Genomic DNA, 16,428 nt, shown 5'->3' on the forward strand with positions numbered 1-16,428 from the left:
CCTGAGCCAGCCACTGATTGATTGATTGATTGATTGATTGATTGATTGATTGATTGATTGATGCAGCACAACAGTCAAATAGTGGAGTGGAGTAGGGGAACAGCAAACAGCCAATAAAGCAGCCCGCCCGCTCGCCTGCCCGCCACAATGGACCTACCTGTGTACACTAGATGGATGTGATGGAATGTACTGTCGTCCCTACATTTCAAGAAGAAGTAAGAATTGCAGTTGCAACAAAGCCTTGCTTGCCTACAAAGAGAGCAGCAATTTGGATTTGTTACTATGTTACCTAGAAGAATAACAAACTGTGCAAGGATGGAGGTTGTAGGAGCAAGGAGAAGTTGTCTGTAAAGTTGGTGGATGCCTATTTTCCATTTTGCAGTCCCTTGTCTCCCTCTTGTGGCCTCCTGGAGGCAACTAGCTGTGCAAAAAAAAGACAGCCTGGCGGCCGGCTGTTGCAGTGTTGCCCTCTCAGGCAACACTGAGTGACTGACTGAGCCTCACCGTCTTATATAAAGTTCAGACGGAACTTTGCACGTGTCATAGTGGAGCCCTCAGGATTCCAGAGCCAGCTTTCTGACATCATAATGGGGCCTCAGAGATAAAAGCCTGGGCCCAGGCAGTGTTGGTCAGTGCTGCTCAGCAGGCAGCACTGGACTGGACTGTATTACAGCTGATACAAGGTGTGAAGGAACAAGGGGTGGCTGTGGGCATGCACTTGCTGCCGCTGCCAGTGTTTATCTGCATGGCAGCAGGGCATTTGGGCGTTGCCAGGAAGGCGTTTTTATGTAGATTCCTCCTCTTTCAGCACTGCATTGTGGTGCAAGCAAAAGAAGCAAATCCTGTCTGGCTTCCTCTCCGGCCTTTATTCACCTCCCGTGTAGCTGTGAGTGTGTGAGCCTGCAGGGCCCCATGGAATTGCCTAGAAGTAGGCTGAATCGCTGCAAGGGCTGAACAGCAGTATCGGGCAGGCTCGGGCAACGCGCGGCCCGTTCGGGTTATCGCTTCTCGGCCTTTTGGCTAAGATCAAGTGTAGTATCTGTTCTTATCAGTTTAATATCTGATACGTCCCCTATCTGGGGACCATATATTAAATGGATTTTTAGAACAGGGAGATGGAAATAGAGCTTGCTCTGTCCACTCCACGCATTGACCTGGTATTGCAGTATTTCCAGGACCGGTGCACCCTTTCCTTATGTGTTGACTAAAAGCAGATTCCAAAAGTGTTTTTTGTCTTTGCTATTGTTTCTGTCTTTCTGAAGGGATCTCCCCTTTTAATCCCATTATTTCAACACCTGTTGGACAATGCATGAGTGATAATGAGCTCATTGATTAAATGCAATTAATGAATAGATTGCCACCTCTTGTTGTGTGTCGTCTGTGTTTCTGTGTTTCCGGCATTTCACATTGGAACACCTCATTCACCTTCCTTGTCTTCTCTCCTTTTAGGTAAGTTAAAGAGCTGCACCTGAGCCAGCCACTGATTGATTGATTGATTGATTGATTGATTGATTGATTGATTGATGCAGCACAACAGTCAAATAGTGGAGTGGAGTAGGGGAACAGCAAACAGCCAATAAAGCAGCCCGCCCGCTCGCCTGCCCGCCACAATGGACCTACCTGTGTACACTAGATGGATGTGATGGAATGTACTGTCGTCCCTACATTTCAAGAAGAAGTAAGAATTGCAGTTGCAACAAAGCCTTGCTTGCCTACAAAGAGAGCAGCAATTTGGATTTGTTACTATGTTACCTAGAAGAATAACAAACTGTGCAAGGATGGAGGTTGTAGGAGCAAGGAGAAGTTGTCTGTAAAGTTGGTGGATGCCTATTTTCCATTTTGCAGTCCCTTGTCTCCCTCTTGTGGCCTCCTGGAGGCAACTAGCTGTGCAAAAAAAAGACAGCCTGGCGGCCGGCTGTTGCAGTGTTGCCCTCTCAGGCAACACTGAGTGACTGACTGAGCCTCACCGTCTTATATAAAGTTCAGACGGAACTTTGCACGTGTCATAGTGGAGCCCTCAGGATTCCAGAGCCAGCTTTCTGACATCATAATGGGGCCTCAGAGATAAAAGCCTGGGCCCAGGCAGTGTTGGTCAGTGCTGCTCAGCAGGCAGCACTGGACTGGACTGGATTACAGCTGATACAAGGTGTGAAGGAACAAGGGGTGGCTGTGGGCATGCACTTGCTGCCGCTGCCAGTGTTTATCTGCATGGCAGCAGGGCATTTGGGCGTTGCCAGGAAGGCGTTTTTATGTAGATTCCTCCTCTTTCAGCACTGCATTGTGGTGCAAGCAAAAGAAGCAAATCCTGTCTGGCTTCCTCTCCGGCCTTTATTCACCTCCCGTGTAGCTGTGAGTGTGTGAGCCTGCAGGGCCCCATGGAATTGCCTAGAAGTAGGCTGAATCGCTGCAAGGGCTGAACAGCAGTATCGGGCAGGCTCGGGCAACGCGCGGCCCGTTCGGGTTATCGCTTCTCGGCCTTTTGGCTAAGATCAAGTGTAGTATCTGTTCTTATCAGTTTAATATCTGATACGTCCCCTATCTGGGGACCATATATTAAATGGATTTTTAGAACAGGGAGATGGAAATAGAGCTTGCTCTGTCCACTCCACGCATTGACCTGGTATTGCAGTATTTCCAGGACCGGTGCACCCTTTCCTTATGTGTTGACTAAAAGCAGATTCCAAAAGTGTTTTTTGTCTTTGCTATTGTTTCTGTCTTTCTGAAGGGATCTCCCCTTTTAATCCCATTATTTCAACACCTGTTGGACAATGCATGAGTGATAATGAGCTCATTGATTAAATGCAATTAATGAATAGATTGCCACCTCTTGTTGTGTGTCGTCTGTGTTTCTGTGTTTCCGGCATTTCACATTGGAACACCTCATTCACCTTCCTTGTCTTCTCTCCGCCCTCCCTTTTAGGTAAGTTAAAGAGCTGCACCTGAGCCAGCCACTGATTGATTGATTGATTGATTGATTGATTGATGCAGCACAACAGTCAAATAGTGGAGTGGAGTAGGGGAACAGCAAACAGCCAATAAAGCAGCCCGCCCGCTCGCCTGCCCGCCACAATGGACCTACCTGTGTACACTAGATGGATGTGATGGAATGTACTGTCGTCCCTACATTTCAAGAAGAAGTAAGAATTGCAGTTGCAACAAAGCCTTGCTTGCCTACAAAGAGAGCAGCAATTTGGATTTGTTACTATGTTACCTAGAAGAATAACAAACTGTGCAAGGATGGAGGTTGTAGGAGCAAGGAGAAGTTGTCTGTAAAGTTGGTGGATGCCTATTTTCCATTTTGCAGTCCCTTGTCTCCCTCTTGTGGCCTCCTGGAGGCAACTAGCTGTGCAAAAAAAAGACAGCCTGGCGGCCGGCTGTTGCAGTGTTGCCCTCTCAGGCAACACTGAGTGACTGACTGAGCCTCACCGTCTTATATAAAGTTCAGACGGAACTTTGCACGTGTCATAGTGGAGCCCTCAGGATTCCAGAGCCAGCTTTCTGACATCATAATGGGGCCTCAGAGATAAAAGCCTGGGCCCAGGCAGTGTTGGTCAGTGCTGCTCAGCAGGCAGCACTGGACTGGACTGGATTACAGCTGATACAAGGTGTGAAGGAACAAGGGGTGGCTGTGGGCATGCACTTGCTGCCGCTGCCAGTGTTTATCTGCATGGCAGCAGGGCATTTGGGCGTTGCCAGGAAGGCGTTTTTATGTAGATTCCTCCTCTTTCAGCACTGCATTGTGGTGCAAGCAAAAGAAGCAAATCCTGTCTGGCTTCCTCTCCGGCCTTTATTCACCTCCCGTGTAGCTGTGAGTGTGTGAGCCTGCAGGGCCCCATGGAATTGCCTAGAAGTAGGCTGAATCGCTGCAAGGGCTGAACAGCAGTATCGGGCAGGCTCGGGCAACGCGCGGCCCGTTCGGGTTATCGCTTCTCGGCCTTTTGGCTAAGATCAAGTGTAGTATCTGTTCTTATCAGTTTAATATCTGATACGTCCCCTATCTGGGGACCATATATTAAATGGATTTTTAGAACAGGGAGATGGAAATAGAGCTTGCTCTGTCCACTCCACGCATTGACCTGGTATTGCAGTATTTCCAGGACCGGTGCACCCTTTCCTTATGTGTTGACTAAAAGCAGATTCCAAAAGTGTTTTTTGTCTTTGCTATTGTTTCTGTCTTTCTGAAGGGATCTCCCCTTTTAATCCCATTATTTCAACACCTGTTGGACAATGCATGAGTGATAATGAGCTCATTGATTAAATGCAATTAATGAATAGATTGCCACCTCTTGTTGTGTGTCGTCTGTGTTTCTGTGTTTCCGGCATTTCACATTGGAACACCTCATTCACCTTCCTTGTCTTCTCTCCGCCCTCCCTTTTAGGTAAGTTAAAGAGCTGCACCTGAGCCAGCCACTGATTGATTGATTGATTGATTGATTGATTGATTGATTGATTGATTGATTGCAGCACAACAGTCAAATAGTGGAGTGGAGTAGGGGAACAGCAAACAGCCAATAAAGCAGCCCGCCCGCTCGCCTGCCCGCCACAATGGACCTACCTGTGTACACTAGATGGATGTGATGGAATGTACTGTCGTCCCTACATTTCAAGAAGAAGTAAGAATTGCAGTTGCAACAAAGCCTTGCTTGCCTACAAAGAGAGCAGCAATTTGGATTTGTTACTATGTTACCTAGAAGAATAACAAACTGTGCAAGGATGGAGGTTGTAGGAGCAAGGAGAAGTTGTCTGTAAAGTTGGTGGATGCCTATTTTCCATTTTGCAGTCCCTTGTCTCCCTCTTGTGGCCTCCTGGAGGCAACTAGCTGTGCAAAAAAAAGACAGCCTGGCGGCCGGCTGTTGCAGTGTTGCCCTCTCAGGCAACACTGAGTGACTGACTGAGCCTCACCGTCTTATATAAAGTTCAGACGGAACTTTGCACGTGTCATAGTGGAGCCCTCAGGATTCCAGAGCCAGCTTTCTGACATCATAATGGGGCCTCAGAGATAAAAGCCTGGGCCCAGGCAGTGTTGGTCAGTGCTGCTCAGCAGGCAGCACTGGACTGGACTGGATTACAGCTGATACAAGGTGTGAAGGAACAAGGGGTGGCTGTGGGCATGCACTTGCTGCCGCTGCCAGTGTTTATCTGCATGGCAGCAGGGCATTTGGGCGTTGCCAGGAAGGCGTTTTTATGTAGATTCCTCCTCTTTCAGCACTGCATTGTGGTGCAAGCAAAAGAAGCAAATCCTGTCTGGCTTCCTCTCCGGCCTTTATTCACCTCCCGTGTAGCTGTGAGTGTGTGAGCCTGCAGGGCCCCATGGAATTGCCTAGAAGTAGGCTGAATCGCTGCAAGGGCTGAACAGCAGTATCGGGCAGGCTCGGGCAACGCGCGGCCCGTTCGGGTTATCGCTTCTCGGCCTTTTGGCTAAGATCAAGTGTAGTATCTGTTCTTATCAGTTTAATATCTGATACGTCCCCTATCTGGGGACCATATATTAAATGGATTTTTAGAACAGGGAGATGGAAATAGAGCTTGCTCTGTCCACTCCACGCATTGACCTGGTATTGCAGTATTTCCAGGACCGGTGCACCCTTTCCTTATGTGTTGACTAAAAGCAGATTCCAAAAGTGTTTTTTGTCTTTGCTATTGTTTCTGTCTTTCTGAAGGGATCTCCCCTTTTAATCCCATTATTTCAACACCTGTTGGACAATGCATGAGTGATAATGAGCTCATTGATTAAATGCAATTAATGAATAGATTGCCACCTCTTGTTGTGTGTCGTCTGTGTTTCTGTGTTTCCGGCATTTCACATTGGAACACCTCATTCACCTTCCTTGTCTTCTCTCCGCCCTCCCTTTTAGGTAAGTTAAAGAGCTGCACCTGAGCCAGCCACTGATTGATTGATTGATTGATTGATTGATTGATTGATTGATTGATTGATTGATGCAGCACAACAGTCAAATAGTGGAGTGGAGTAGGGGAACAGCAAACAGCCAATAAAGCAGCCCGCCCGCTCGCCTGCCCGCCACAATGGACCTACCTGTGTACACTAGATGGATGTGATGGAATGTACTGTCGTCCCTACATTTCAAGAAGAAGTAAGAATTGCAGTTGCAACAAAGCCTTGCTTGCCTACAAAGAGAGCAGCAATTTGGATTTGTTACTATGTTACCTAGAAGAATAACAAACTGTGCAAGGATGGAGGTTGTAGGAGCAAGGAGAAGTTGTCTGTAAAGTTGGTGGATGCCTATTTTCCATTTTGCAGTCCCTTGTCTCCCTCTTGTGGCCTCCTGGAGGCAACTAGCTGTGCAAAAAAAAGACAGCCTGGCGGCCGGCTGTTGCAGTGTTGCCCTCTCAGGCAACACTGAGTGACTGACTGAGCCTCACCGTCTTATATAAAGTTCAGACGGAACTTTGCACGTGTCATAGTGGAGCCCTCAGGATTCCAGAGCCAGCTTTCTGACATCATAATGGGGCCTCAGAGATAAAAGCCTGGGCCCAGGCAGTGTTGGTCAGTGCTGCTCAGCAGGCAGCACTGGACTGGACTGGATTACAGCTGATACAAGGTGTGAAGGAACAAGGGGTGGCTGTGGGCATGCACTTGCTGCCGCTGCCAGTGTTTATCTGCATGGCAGCAGGGCATTTGGGCGTTGCCAGGAAGGCGTTTTTATGTAGATTCCTCCTCTTTCAGCACTGCATTGTGGTGCAAGCAAAAGAAGAAATCCTGTCTGGCTTCCTCTCCGGCCTTTATTCACCTCCCGTGTAGCTGTGAGTGTGTGAGCCTGCAGGGCCCCATGGAATTGCCTAGAAGTAGGCTGAATCGCTGCAAGGGCTGAACAGCAGTATCGGGCAGGCTCGGGCAACGCGCGGCCCGTTCGGGTTATCGCTTCTCGGCCTTTTGGCTAAGATCAAGTGTAGTATCTGTTCTTATCAGTTTAATATCTGATACGTCCCCTATCTGGGGACCATATATTAAATGGATTTTTAGAACAGGGAGATGGAAATAGAGCTTGCTCTGTCCACTCCACGCATTGACCTGGTATTGCAGTATTTCCAGGACCGGTGCACCCTTTCCTTATGTGTTGACTAAAAGCAGATTCCAAAAGTGTTTTTTGTCTTTGCTATTGTTTCTGTCTTTCTGAAGGGATCTCCCCTTTTAATCCCATTATTTCAACACCTGTTGGACAATGCATGAGTGATAATGAGCTCATTGATTAAATGCAATTAATGAATAGATTGCCACCTCTTGTTGTGTGTCGTCTGTGTTTCTGTGTTTCCGGCATTTCACATTGGAACACCTCATTCACCTTCCTTGTCTTCTCTCCGCCCTCCCTTTTAGGTAAGTTAAAGAGCTGCACCTGAGCCAGCCACTGATTGATTGATTGATTGATTGATTGATTGATTGATTGATTGATGCAGCACAACAGTCAAATAGTGGAGTGGAGTAGGGGAACAGCAAACAGCCAATAAAGCAGCCCGCCCGCTCGCCTGCCCGCCACAATGGACCTACCTGTGTACACTAGATGGATGTGATGGAATGTACTGTCGTCCCTACATTTCAAGAAGAAGTAAGAATTGCAGTTGCAATTGCAGTTGCAACAAAGCCTTGCTTGCCTACAAAGAGAGCAGCAATTTGGATTTGTTACTATGTTACCTAGAAGAATAACAAACTGTGCAAGGATGGAGGTTGTAGGAGCAAGGAGAAGTTGTCTGTAAAGTTGGTGGATGCCTATTTTCCATTTTGCAGTCCCTTGTCTCCCTCTTGTGGCCTCCTGGAGGCAACTAGCTGTGCAAAAAAAAGACAGCCTGGCGGCCGGCTGTTGCAGTGTTGCCCTCTCAGGCAACACTGAGTGACTGACTGAGCCTCACCGTCTTATATAAAGTTCAGACGGAACTTTGCACGTGTCATAGTGGAGCCCTCAGGATTCCAGAGCCAGCTTTCTGACATCATAATGGGGCCTCAGAGATAAAAGCCTGGGCCCAGGCAGTGTTGGTCAGTGCTGCTCAGCAGGCAGCACTGGACTGGACTGGATTACAGCTGATACAAGGTGTGAAGGAACAAGGGGTGGCTGTGGGCATGCACTTGCTGCCGCTGCCAGTGTTTATCTGCATGGCAGCAGGGCATTTGGGCGTTGCCAGGAAGGCGTTTTTATGTAGATTCCTCCTCTTTCAGCACTGCATTGTGGTGCAAGCAAAAGAAGCAAATCCTGTCTGGCTTCCTCTCCGGCCTTTATTCACCTCCCGTGTAGCTGTGAGTGTGTGAGCCTGCAGGGCCCCATGGAATTGCCTAGAAGTAGGCTGAATCGCTGCAAGGGCTGAACAGCAGTATCGGGCAGGCTCGGGCAACGCGCGGCCCGTTCGGGTTATCGCTTCTCGGCCTTTTGGCTAAGATCAAGTGTAGTATCTGTTCTTATCAGTTTAATATCTGATACGTCCCCTATCTGGGGACCATATATTAAATGGATTTTTAGAACAGGGAGATGGAAACAGAGCTTGCTCTGTCCACTCCACGCATTGACCTGGTATTGCAGTATTTCCAGGACCGGTGCACCCTTTCCTTATGTGTTGACTAAAAGCAGATTCCAAAAGTGTTTTTTGTCTTTGCTATTGTTTCTGTCTTTCTGAAGGGATCTCCCCTTTTAATCCCATTATTTCAACACCTGTTGGACAATGCATGAGTGATAATGAGCTCATTGATTAAATGCAATTAATGAATAGATTGCCACCTCTTGTTGTGTGTCGTCTGTGTTTCTGTGTTTCCGGCATTTCACATTGGAACACCTCATTCACCTTCCTTGTCTTCTCTCCGCCCTCCCTTTTAGGTAAGTTAAAGAGCTGCACCTGAGCCAGCCACTGATTGATTGATTGATTGATTGATTGATTGATTGATTGATTGATTGATTGATGCAGCACAACAGTCAAATAGTGGAGTGGAGTAGGGGAACAGCAAACAGCCAATAAAGCAGCCCGCCCGCTCGCCTGCCCGCCACAATGGACCTACCTGTGTACACTAGATGGATGTGATGGAATGTACTGTCGTCCCTACATTTCAAGAAGAAGTAAGAATTGCAGTTGCAACAAAGCCTTGCTTGCCTACAAAGAGAGCAGCAATTTGGATTTGTTACTATGTTACCTAGAAGAATAACAAACTGTGCAAGGATGGAGGTTGTAGGAGCAAGGAGAAGTTGTCTGTAAAGTTGGTGGATGCCTATTTTCCATTTTGCAGTCCCTTGTCTCCCTCTTGTGGCCTCCTGGAGGCAACTAGCTGTGCAAAAAAAAGACAGCCTGGCGGCCGGCTGTTGCAGTGTTGCCCTCTCAGGCAACACTGAGTGACTGACTGAGCCTCACCGTCTTATATAAAGTTCAGACGGAACTTTGCACGTGTCATAGTGGAGCCCTCAGGATTCCAGAGCCAGCTTTCTGACATCATAATGGGGCCTCAGAGATAAAAGCCTGGGCCCAGGCAGTGTTGGTCAGTGCTGCTCAGCAGGCAGCACTGGACTGGACTGGATTACAGCTGATACAAGGTGTGAAGGAACAAGGGGTGGCTGTGGGCATGCACTTGCTGCCGCTGCCAGTGTTTATCTGCATGGCAGCAGGGCATTTGGGCGTTGCCAGGAAGGCGTTTTTATGTAGATTCCTCCTCTTTCAGCACTGCATTGTGGTGCAAGCAAAAGAAGCAAATCCTGTCTGGCTTCCTCTCCGGCCTTTATTCACCTCCCGTGTAGCTGTGAGTGTGTGAGCCTGCAGGGCCCCATGGAATTGCCTAGAAGTAGGCTGAATCGCTGCAAGGGCTGAACAGCAGTATCGGGCAGGCTCGGGCAACGCGCGGCCCGTTCGGGTTATCGCTTCTCGGCCTTTTGGCTAAGATCAAGTGTAGTATCTGTTCTTATCAGTTTAATATCTGATACGTCCCCTATCTGGGGACCATATATTAAATGGATTTTTAGAACAGGGAGATGGAAATAGAGCTTGCTCTGTCCACTCCACGCATTGACCTGGTATTGCAGTATTTCCAGGACCGGTGCACCCTTTCCTTATGTGTTGACTAAAAGCAGATTCCAAAAGTGTTTTTTGTCTTTGCTATTGTTTCTGTCTTTCTGAAGGGATCTCCCCTTTTAATCCCATTATTTCAACACCTGTTGGACAATGCATGAGTGATAATGAGCTCATTGATTAAATGCAATTAATGAATAGATTGCCACCTCTTGTTGTGTGTCGTCTGTGTTTCTGTGTTTCCGGCATTTCACATTGGAACACCTCATTCACCTTCCTTGTCTTCTCTCCGCCCTCCCTTTTAGGTAAGTTAAAGAGCTGCACCTGAGCCAGCCACTGATTGATTGATTGATTGATTGATTGATTGATTGATGCAGCACAACAGTCAAATAGTGGAGTGGAGTAGGGGAACAGCAAACAGCCAATAAAGCAGCCCGCCCGCTCGCCTGCCCGCCACAATGGACCTACCTGTGTACACTAGATGGATGTGATGGAATGTACTGTCGTCCCTACATTTCAAGAAGAAGTAAGAATTGCAGTTGCAACAAAGCCTTGCTTGCCTACAAAGAGAGCAGCAATTTGGATTTGTTACTATGTTACCTAGAAGAATAACAAACTGTGCAAGGATGGAGGTTGTAGGAGCAAGGAGAAGTTGTCTGTAAAGTTGGTGGATGCCTATTTTCCATTTTGCAGTCCCTTGTCTCCCTCTTGTGGCCTCCTGGAGGCAACTAGCTGTGCAAAAAAAAGACAGCCTGGCGGCCGGCTGTTGCAGTGTTGCCCTCTCAGGCAACACTGAGTGACTGACTGAGCCTCACCGTCTTATATAAAGTTCAGACGGAACTTTGCACGTGTCATAGTGGAGCCCTCAGGATTCCAGAGCCAGCTTTCTGACATCATAATGGGGCCTCAGAGATAAAAGCCTGGGCCCAGGCAGTGTTGGTCAGTGCTGCTCAGCAGGCAGCACTGGACTGGACTGTATTACAGCTGATACAAGGTGTGAAGGAACAAGGGGTGGCTGTGGGCATGCACTTGCTGCCGCTGCCAGTGTTTATCTGCATGGCAGCAGGGCATTTGGGCGTTGCCAGGAAGGCGTTTTTATGTAGATTCCTCCTCTTTCAGCACTGCATTGTGGTGCAAGCAAAAGAAGCAAATCCTGTCTGGCTTCCTCTCCGGCCTTTATTCACCTCCCGTGTAGCTGTGAGTGTGTGAGCCTGCAGGGCCCCATGGAATTGCCTAGAAGTAGGCTGAATCGCTGCAAGGGCTGAACAGCAGTATCGGGCAGGCTCGGGCAACGCGCGGCCCGTTCGGGTTATCGCTTCTCGGCCTTTTGGCTAAGATCAAGTGTAGTATCTGTTCTTATCAGTTTAATATCTGATATGTCCCCTATCTGGGGACCATATATTAAATGGATTTTTAGAACAGGGAGATGGAAATAGAGCTTGCTCTGTCCACTCCACGCATTGACCTGGTATTGCAGTATTTCCAGGACCGGTGCACCCTTTCCTTATGTGTTGACTAAAAGCAGATTCCAAAAGTGTTTTTTGTCTTTGCTATTGTTTCTGTCTTTCTGAAGGGATCTCCCCTTTTAATCCCATTATTTCAACACCTGTTGGACAATGCATGAGTGATAATGAGCTCATTGATTAAATGCAATTAATGAATAGATTGCCACCTCTTGTTGTGTGTCGTCTGTGTTTCTGTGTTTCCGGCATTTCACATTGGAACACCTCATTCACCTTCCTTGTCTTCTCTCCGCCCTCCCTTTTAGGTAAGTTAAAGAGCTGCACCTGAGCCAGCCACTGATTGATTGATTGATTGATTGATTGATTGATTGATTGATTGATTGATGCAGCACAACAGTCAAATAGTGGAGTGGAGTAGGGGAACAGCAAACAGCCAATAAAGCAGCCCGCCCGCTCGCCTGCCCGCCACAATGGACCTACCTGTGTACACTAGATGGATGTGATGGAATGTACTGTCGTCCCTACATTTCAAGAAGAAGTAAGAATTGCAGTTGCAACAAAGCCTTGCTTGCCTACAAAGAGAGCAGCAATTTGGATTTGTTACTATGTTACCTAGAAGAATAACAAACTGTGCAAGGATGGAGGTTGTAGGAGCAAGGAGAAGTTGTCTGTAAAGTTGGTGGATGCCTATTTTCCATTTTGCAGTCCCTTGTCTCCCTCTTGTGGCCTCCTGGAGGCAACTAGCTGTGCAAAAAAAAGACAGCCTGGCGGCCGGCTGTTGCAGTGTTGCCCTCTCAGGCAACACTGAGTGACTGACTGAGCCTCACCGTCTTATATAAAGTTCAGACGGAACTTTGCACGTGTCATAGTGGAGCCCTCAGGATTCCAGAGCCAGCTTTCTGACATCATAATGGGGCCTCAGAGATAAAAGCCTGGGCCCAGGCAGTGTTGGTCAGTGCTGCTCAGCAGGCAGCACTGGACTGGACTGTATTACAGCTGATACAAGGTGTGAAGGAACAAGGGGTGGCTGTGGGCATGCACTTGCTGCCGCTGCCAGTGTTTATCTGCATGGCAGCAGGGCATTTGGGCGTTGCCAGGAAGGCGTTTTTATGTAGATTCCTCCTCTTTCAGCACTGCATTGTGGTGCAAGCAAAAGAAGCAAATCCTGTCTGGCTTCCTCTCCGGCCTTTATTCACCTCCCGTGTAGCTGTGAGTGTGTGAGCCTGCAGGGCCCCATGGAATTGCCTAGAAGTAGGCTGAATCGCTGCAAGGGCTGAACAGCAGTATCGGGCAGGCTCGGGCAACGCGCGGCCCGTTCGGGTTATCGCTTCTCGGCCTTTTGGCTAAGATCAAGTGTAGTATCTGTTCTTATCAGTTTAATATCTGATACGTCCCCTATCTGGGGACCATATATTAAATGGATTTTTAGAACAGGGAGATGGAAATAGAGCTTGCTCTGTCCACTCCACGCATTGACCTGGTATTGCAGTATTTCCAGGACCGGTGCACCCTTTCCTTATGTGTTGACTAAAAGCAGATTCCAAAAGTGTTTTTTGTCTTTGCTATTGTTTCTGTCTTTCTGAAGGGATCTCCCCTTTTAATCCCATTATTTCAACACCTGTTGGACAATGCATGAGTGATAATGAGCTCATTGATTAAATGCAATTAATGAATAGATTGCCACCTCTTGTTGTGTGTCGTCTGTGTTTCTGTGTTTCCGGCATTTCACATTGGAACACCTCATTCACCTTCCTTGTCTTCTCTCCGCCCTCCCTTTTAGGTAAGTTAAAGAGCTGCACCTGAGCCAGCCACTGATTGATTGATTGATTGATTGATTGATTGATTGATTGATTGATTGATTGATTGATTGATTGATTGATGCAGCACAACAGTCAAATAGTGGAGTGGAGTAGGGGAACAGCAAACAGCCAATAAAGCAGCCCGCCCGCTCGCCTGCCCGCCACAATGGACCTACCTGTGTACACTAGATGGATGTGATGGAATGTACTGTCGTCCCTACATTTCAAGAAGAAGTAAGAATTGCAGTTGCAACAAAGCCTTGCTTGCCTACAAAGAGAGCAGCAATTTGGATTTGTTACTATGTTACCTAGAAGAATAACAAACTGTGCAAGGATGGAGGTTGTAGGAGCAAGGAGAAGTTGTCTGTAAAGTTGGTGGATGCCTATTTTCCATTTTGCAGTCCCTTGTCTCCCTCTTGTGGCCTCCTGGAGGCAACTAGCTGTGCAAAAAAAAGACAGCCTGGCGGCCGGCTGTTGCAGTGTTGCCCTCTCAGGCAACACTGAGTGACTGACTGAGCCTCACCGTCTTATATAAAGTTCAGACGGAACTTTGCACGTGTCATAGTGGAGCCCTCAGGATTCCAGAGCCAGCTTTCTGACATCATAATGGGGCCTCAGAGATAAAAGCCTGGGCCCAGGCAGTGTTGGTCAGTGCTGCTCAGCAGGCAGCACTGGACTGGACTGGATTACAGCTGATACAAGGTGTGAAGGAACAAGGGGTGGCTGTGGGCATGCACTTGCTGCCGCTGCCAGTGTTTATCTGCATGGCAGCAGGGCATTTGGGCGTTGCCAGGAAGGCGTTTTTATGTAGATTCCTCCTCTTTCAGCACTGCATTGTGGTGCAAGCAAAAGAAGCAAATCCTGTCTGGCTTCCTCTCCGGCCTTTATTCACCTCCCGTGTAGCTGTGAGTGTGTGAGCCTGCAGGGCCCCATGGAATTGCCTAGAAGTAGGCTGAATCGCTGCAAGGGCTGAACAGCAGTATCGGGCAGGCTCGGGCAACGCGCGGCCCGTTCGGGTTATCGCTTCTCGCCCTTTTGGCTAAGATCAAGTGTAGTATCTGTTCTTATCAGTTTAATATCTGATACGTCCCCTATCTGGGGACCATATATTAAATGGATTTTTAGAACAGGGAGATGGAAATAGAGCTTGCTCTGTCCACTCCACGCATTGACCTGGTATTGCAGTATTTCCAGGACCGGTGCACCCTTTCCTTATGTGTTGACTAAAAGCAGATTCCAAAAGTGTTTTTTGTCTTTGCTATTGTTTCTGTCTTTCTGAAGGGATCTCCCCTTTTAATCCCATTATTTCAACACCTGTTGGACAATGCATGAGTGATAATGAGCTCATTGATTAAATGCAATTAATGAATAGATTGCCACCTCTTGTTGTGTGTCGTCTGTGTTTCTGTGTTTCCGGCATTTCACATTGGAACACCTCATTCACCTTCCTTGTCTTCTCTCCGCCCTCCCTTTTAGGTAAGTTAAAGAGCTGCACCTGAGCCAGCCACTGATTGATTGATTGATTGATTGATTGATTGATTGATTGATTGATTGATGCAGCACAACAGTCAAATAGTGGAGTGGAGTAGGGGAACAGCAAACAGCCAATAAAGCAGCCCGCCCGCTCGCCTGCCCGCCACAATGGACCTACCTGTGTACACTAGATGGATGTGATGGAATGTACTGTCGTCCCTACATTTCAAGAAGAAGTAAGAATTGCAGTTGCAACAAAGCCTTGCTTGCCTACAAAGAGAGCAGCAATTTGGATTTGTTACTATGTTACCTAGAAGAATAACAAACTGTGCAAGGATGGAGGTTGTAGGAGCAAGGAGAAGTTGTCTGTAAAGTTGGTGGATGCCTATTTTCCATTTTGCAGTCCCTTGTCTCCCTCTTGTGGCCTCCTGGAGGCAACTAGCTGTGCAAAAAAAAGACAGCCTGGCGGCCGGCTGTTGCAGTGTTGCCCTCTCAGGCAACACTGAGTGACTGACTGAGCCTCACCGTCTTATATAAAGTTCAGACGGAACTTTGCACGTGTCATAGTGGAGCCCTCAGGATTCCAGAGCCAGCTTTCTGACATCATAATGGGGCCTCAGAGATAAAAGCCTGGGCCCAGGCAGTGTTGGTCAGTGCTGCTCAGCAGGCAGCACTGGACTGGACTGGATTACAGCTGATACAAGGTGTGAAGGAACAAGGGGTGGCTGTGGGCATGCACTTGCTGCCGCTGCCAGTGTTTATCTGCATGGCAGCAGGGCATTTGGGCGTTGCCAGGAAGGCGTTTTTATGTAGATTCCTCCTCTTTCAGCACTGCATTGTGGTGCAAGCAAAAGAAGCAAATCCTGTCTGGCTTCCTCTCCGGCCTTTATTCACCTCCCGTGTAGCTGTGAGTGTGTGAGCCTGCAGGGCCCCATGGAATTGCCTAGAAGTAGGCTGAATCGCTGCAAGGGCTGAACAGCAGTATCGGGCAGGCTCGGGCAACGCGCGGCCCGTTCGGGTTATCGCTTCTCGGCCTTTTGGCTAAGATCAAGTGTAGTATCTGTTCTTATCAGTTTAATATCTGATACGTCCCCTATCTGGGGACCATATATTAAATGGATTTTTAGAACAGGGAGATGGAAATAGAGCTTGCTCTGTCCACTCCACGCATTGACCTGGTATTGCAGTATTTCCAGGACCGGTGCACCCTTTCCTTATGTGTTGACTAAAAGCAGATTCCAAAAGTGTTTTTTGTCTTTGCTATTGTTTCTGTCTTTCTGAAGGGATCTCCCCTTTTAATCCCATTATTTCAACACCTGTTGGACAATGCATGAGTGATAATGAGCTCATTGATTAAATGCAATTAATGAATAGATTGCCACCTCTTGTTGTGTGTCGTCTGTGTTTCTGTGTTTCCGGCATTTCACATTGGAACACCTCATTCACCTTCCTTGTCTTCTCTCCGCCCTCCCTTTTAGGTAAGTTAAAGAGCTGCACCTGAGCCAGCCACTGATTGATTGATTGATTGATTGATTGATTGATTGATTGATTGATTGATGCAGCACAACAGTCAAATAGTGGAGTGGAGTAGGGGAACAGCAAACAGCCAATAAAGCAGCCCGCCCGCTCGCCTGCCCGCCACAATGGACCTACCTGTGTACACTAGATGGATGTGATGGAATGTACTGTCGTCCCTACATTTC

At 47.8% G+C, this 16,428-nt stretch overlaps 11 non-coding genes across 11 annotated transcripts; all 11 read left to right on the forward strand.

Annotated features, from left to right (window-relative positions):
* Window positions 1-1,000: 1,000 nt before the first annotated feature.
* On the forward strand, window positions 1,001-1,191 carry LOC142696352 (U2 spliceosomal RNA). Its single transcript, XR_012864258.1, has one exon. It is a non-coding gene; the product is annotated as a U2 spliceosomal RNA (small nuclear RNA).
* Window positions 1,192-2,463: 1,272 nt separating this feature from the next.
* Window positions 2,464-2,654, forward strand: LOC142696353 (U2 spliceosomal RNA). The gene has a single exon (XR_012864259.1). It is a non-coding gene; the product is annotated as a U2 spliceosomal RNA (small nuclear RNA).
* Window positions 2,655-3,922: 1,268 nt separating this feature from the next.
* Window positions 3,923-4,113, forward strand: LOC142696354 (U2 spliceosomal RNA). Its single transcript, XR_012864260.1, has one exon. It is a non-coding gene; the product is annotated as a U2 spliceosomal RNA (small nuclear RNA).
* A 1,285-nt stretch (window positions 4,114-5,398) lies between these two features.
* On the forward strand, window positions 5,399-5,589 carry LOC142696356 (U2 spliceosomal RNA). The gene has a single exon (XR_012864261.1). It is a non-coding gene; the product is annotated as a U2 spliceosomal RNA (small nuclear RNA).
* A 1,287-nt stretch (window positions 5,590-6,876) lies between these two features.
* Window positions 6,877-7,067, forward strand: LOC142696357 (U2 spliceosomal RNA). The gene has a single exon (XR_012864262.1). It is a non-coding gene; the product is annotated as a U2 spliceosomal RNA (small nuclear RNA).
* Window positions 7,068-8,359: 1,292 nt separating this feature from the next.
* Window positions 8,360-8,550, forward strand: LOC142696461 (U2 spliceosomal RNA). The gene has a single exon (XR_012864357.1). It is a non-coding gene; the product is annotated as a U2 spliceosomal RNA (small nuclear RNA).
* A 1,288-nt stretch (window positions 8,551-9,838) lies between these two features.
* On the forward strand, window positions 9,839-10,029 carry LOC142696358 (U2 spliceosomal RNA). The gene has a single exon (XR_012864263.1). It is a non-coding gene; the product is annotated as a U2 spliceosomal RNA (small nuclear RNA).
* Window positions 10,030-11,301: 1,272 nt separating this feature from the next.
* On the forward strand, window positions 11,302-11,492 carry LOC142696343 (U2 spliceosomal RNA). The gene has a single exon (XR_012864250.1). It is a non-coding gene; the product is annotated as a U2 spliceosomal RNA (small nuclear RNA).
* A 1,284-nt stretch (window positions 11,493-12,776) lies between these two features.
* LOC142696359 (U2 spliceosomal RNA) lies at window positions 12,777-12,967 on the forward strand. Its single transcript, XR_012864264.1, has one exon. It is a non-coding gene; the product is annotated as a U2 spliceosomal RNA (small nuclear RNA).
* Window positions 12,968-14,271: 1,304 nt separating this feature from the next.
* LOC142696471 (U2 spliceosomal RNA) lies at window positions 14,272-14,462 on the forward strand. The gene has a single exon (XR_012864366.1). It is a non-coding gene; the product is annotated as a U2 spliceosomal RNA (small nuclear RNA).
* Window positions 14,463-15,746: 1,284 nt separating this feature from the next.
* LOC142696360 (U2 spliceosomal RNA) lies at window positions 15,747-15,937 on the forward strand. Its single transcript, XR_012864265.1, has one exon. It is a non-coding gene; the product is annotated as a U2 spliceosomal RNA (small nuclear RNA).
* The last annotated feature ends 491 nt before the right edge of the window (window positions 15,938-16,428 follow it).

The sequence above is a fragment of the Rhinoderma darwinii genome (genome assembly GCF_050947455.1).
Source record: "Rhinoderma darwinii isolate aRhiDar2 chromosome 5 unlocalized genomic scaffold, aRhiDar2.hap1 SUPER_5_unloc_6, whole genome shotgun sequence".
NCBI lineage: Eukaryota > Metazoa > Chordata > Amphibia > Anura > Rhinodermatidae > Rhinoderma > Rhinoderma darwinii.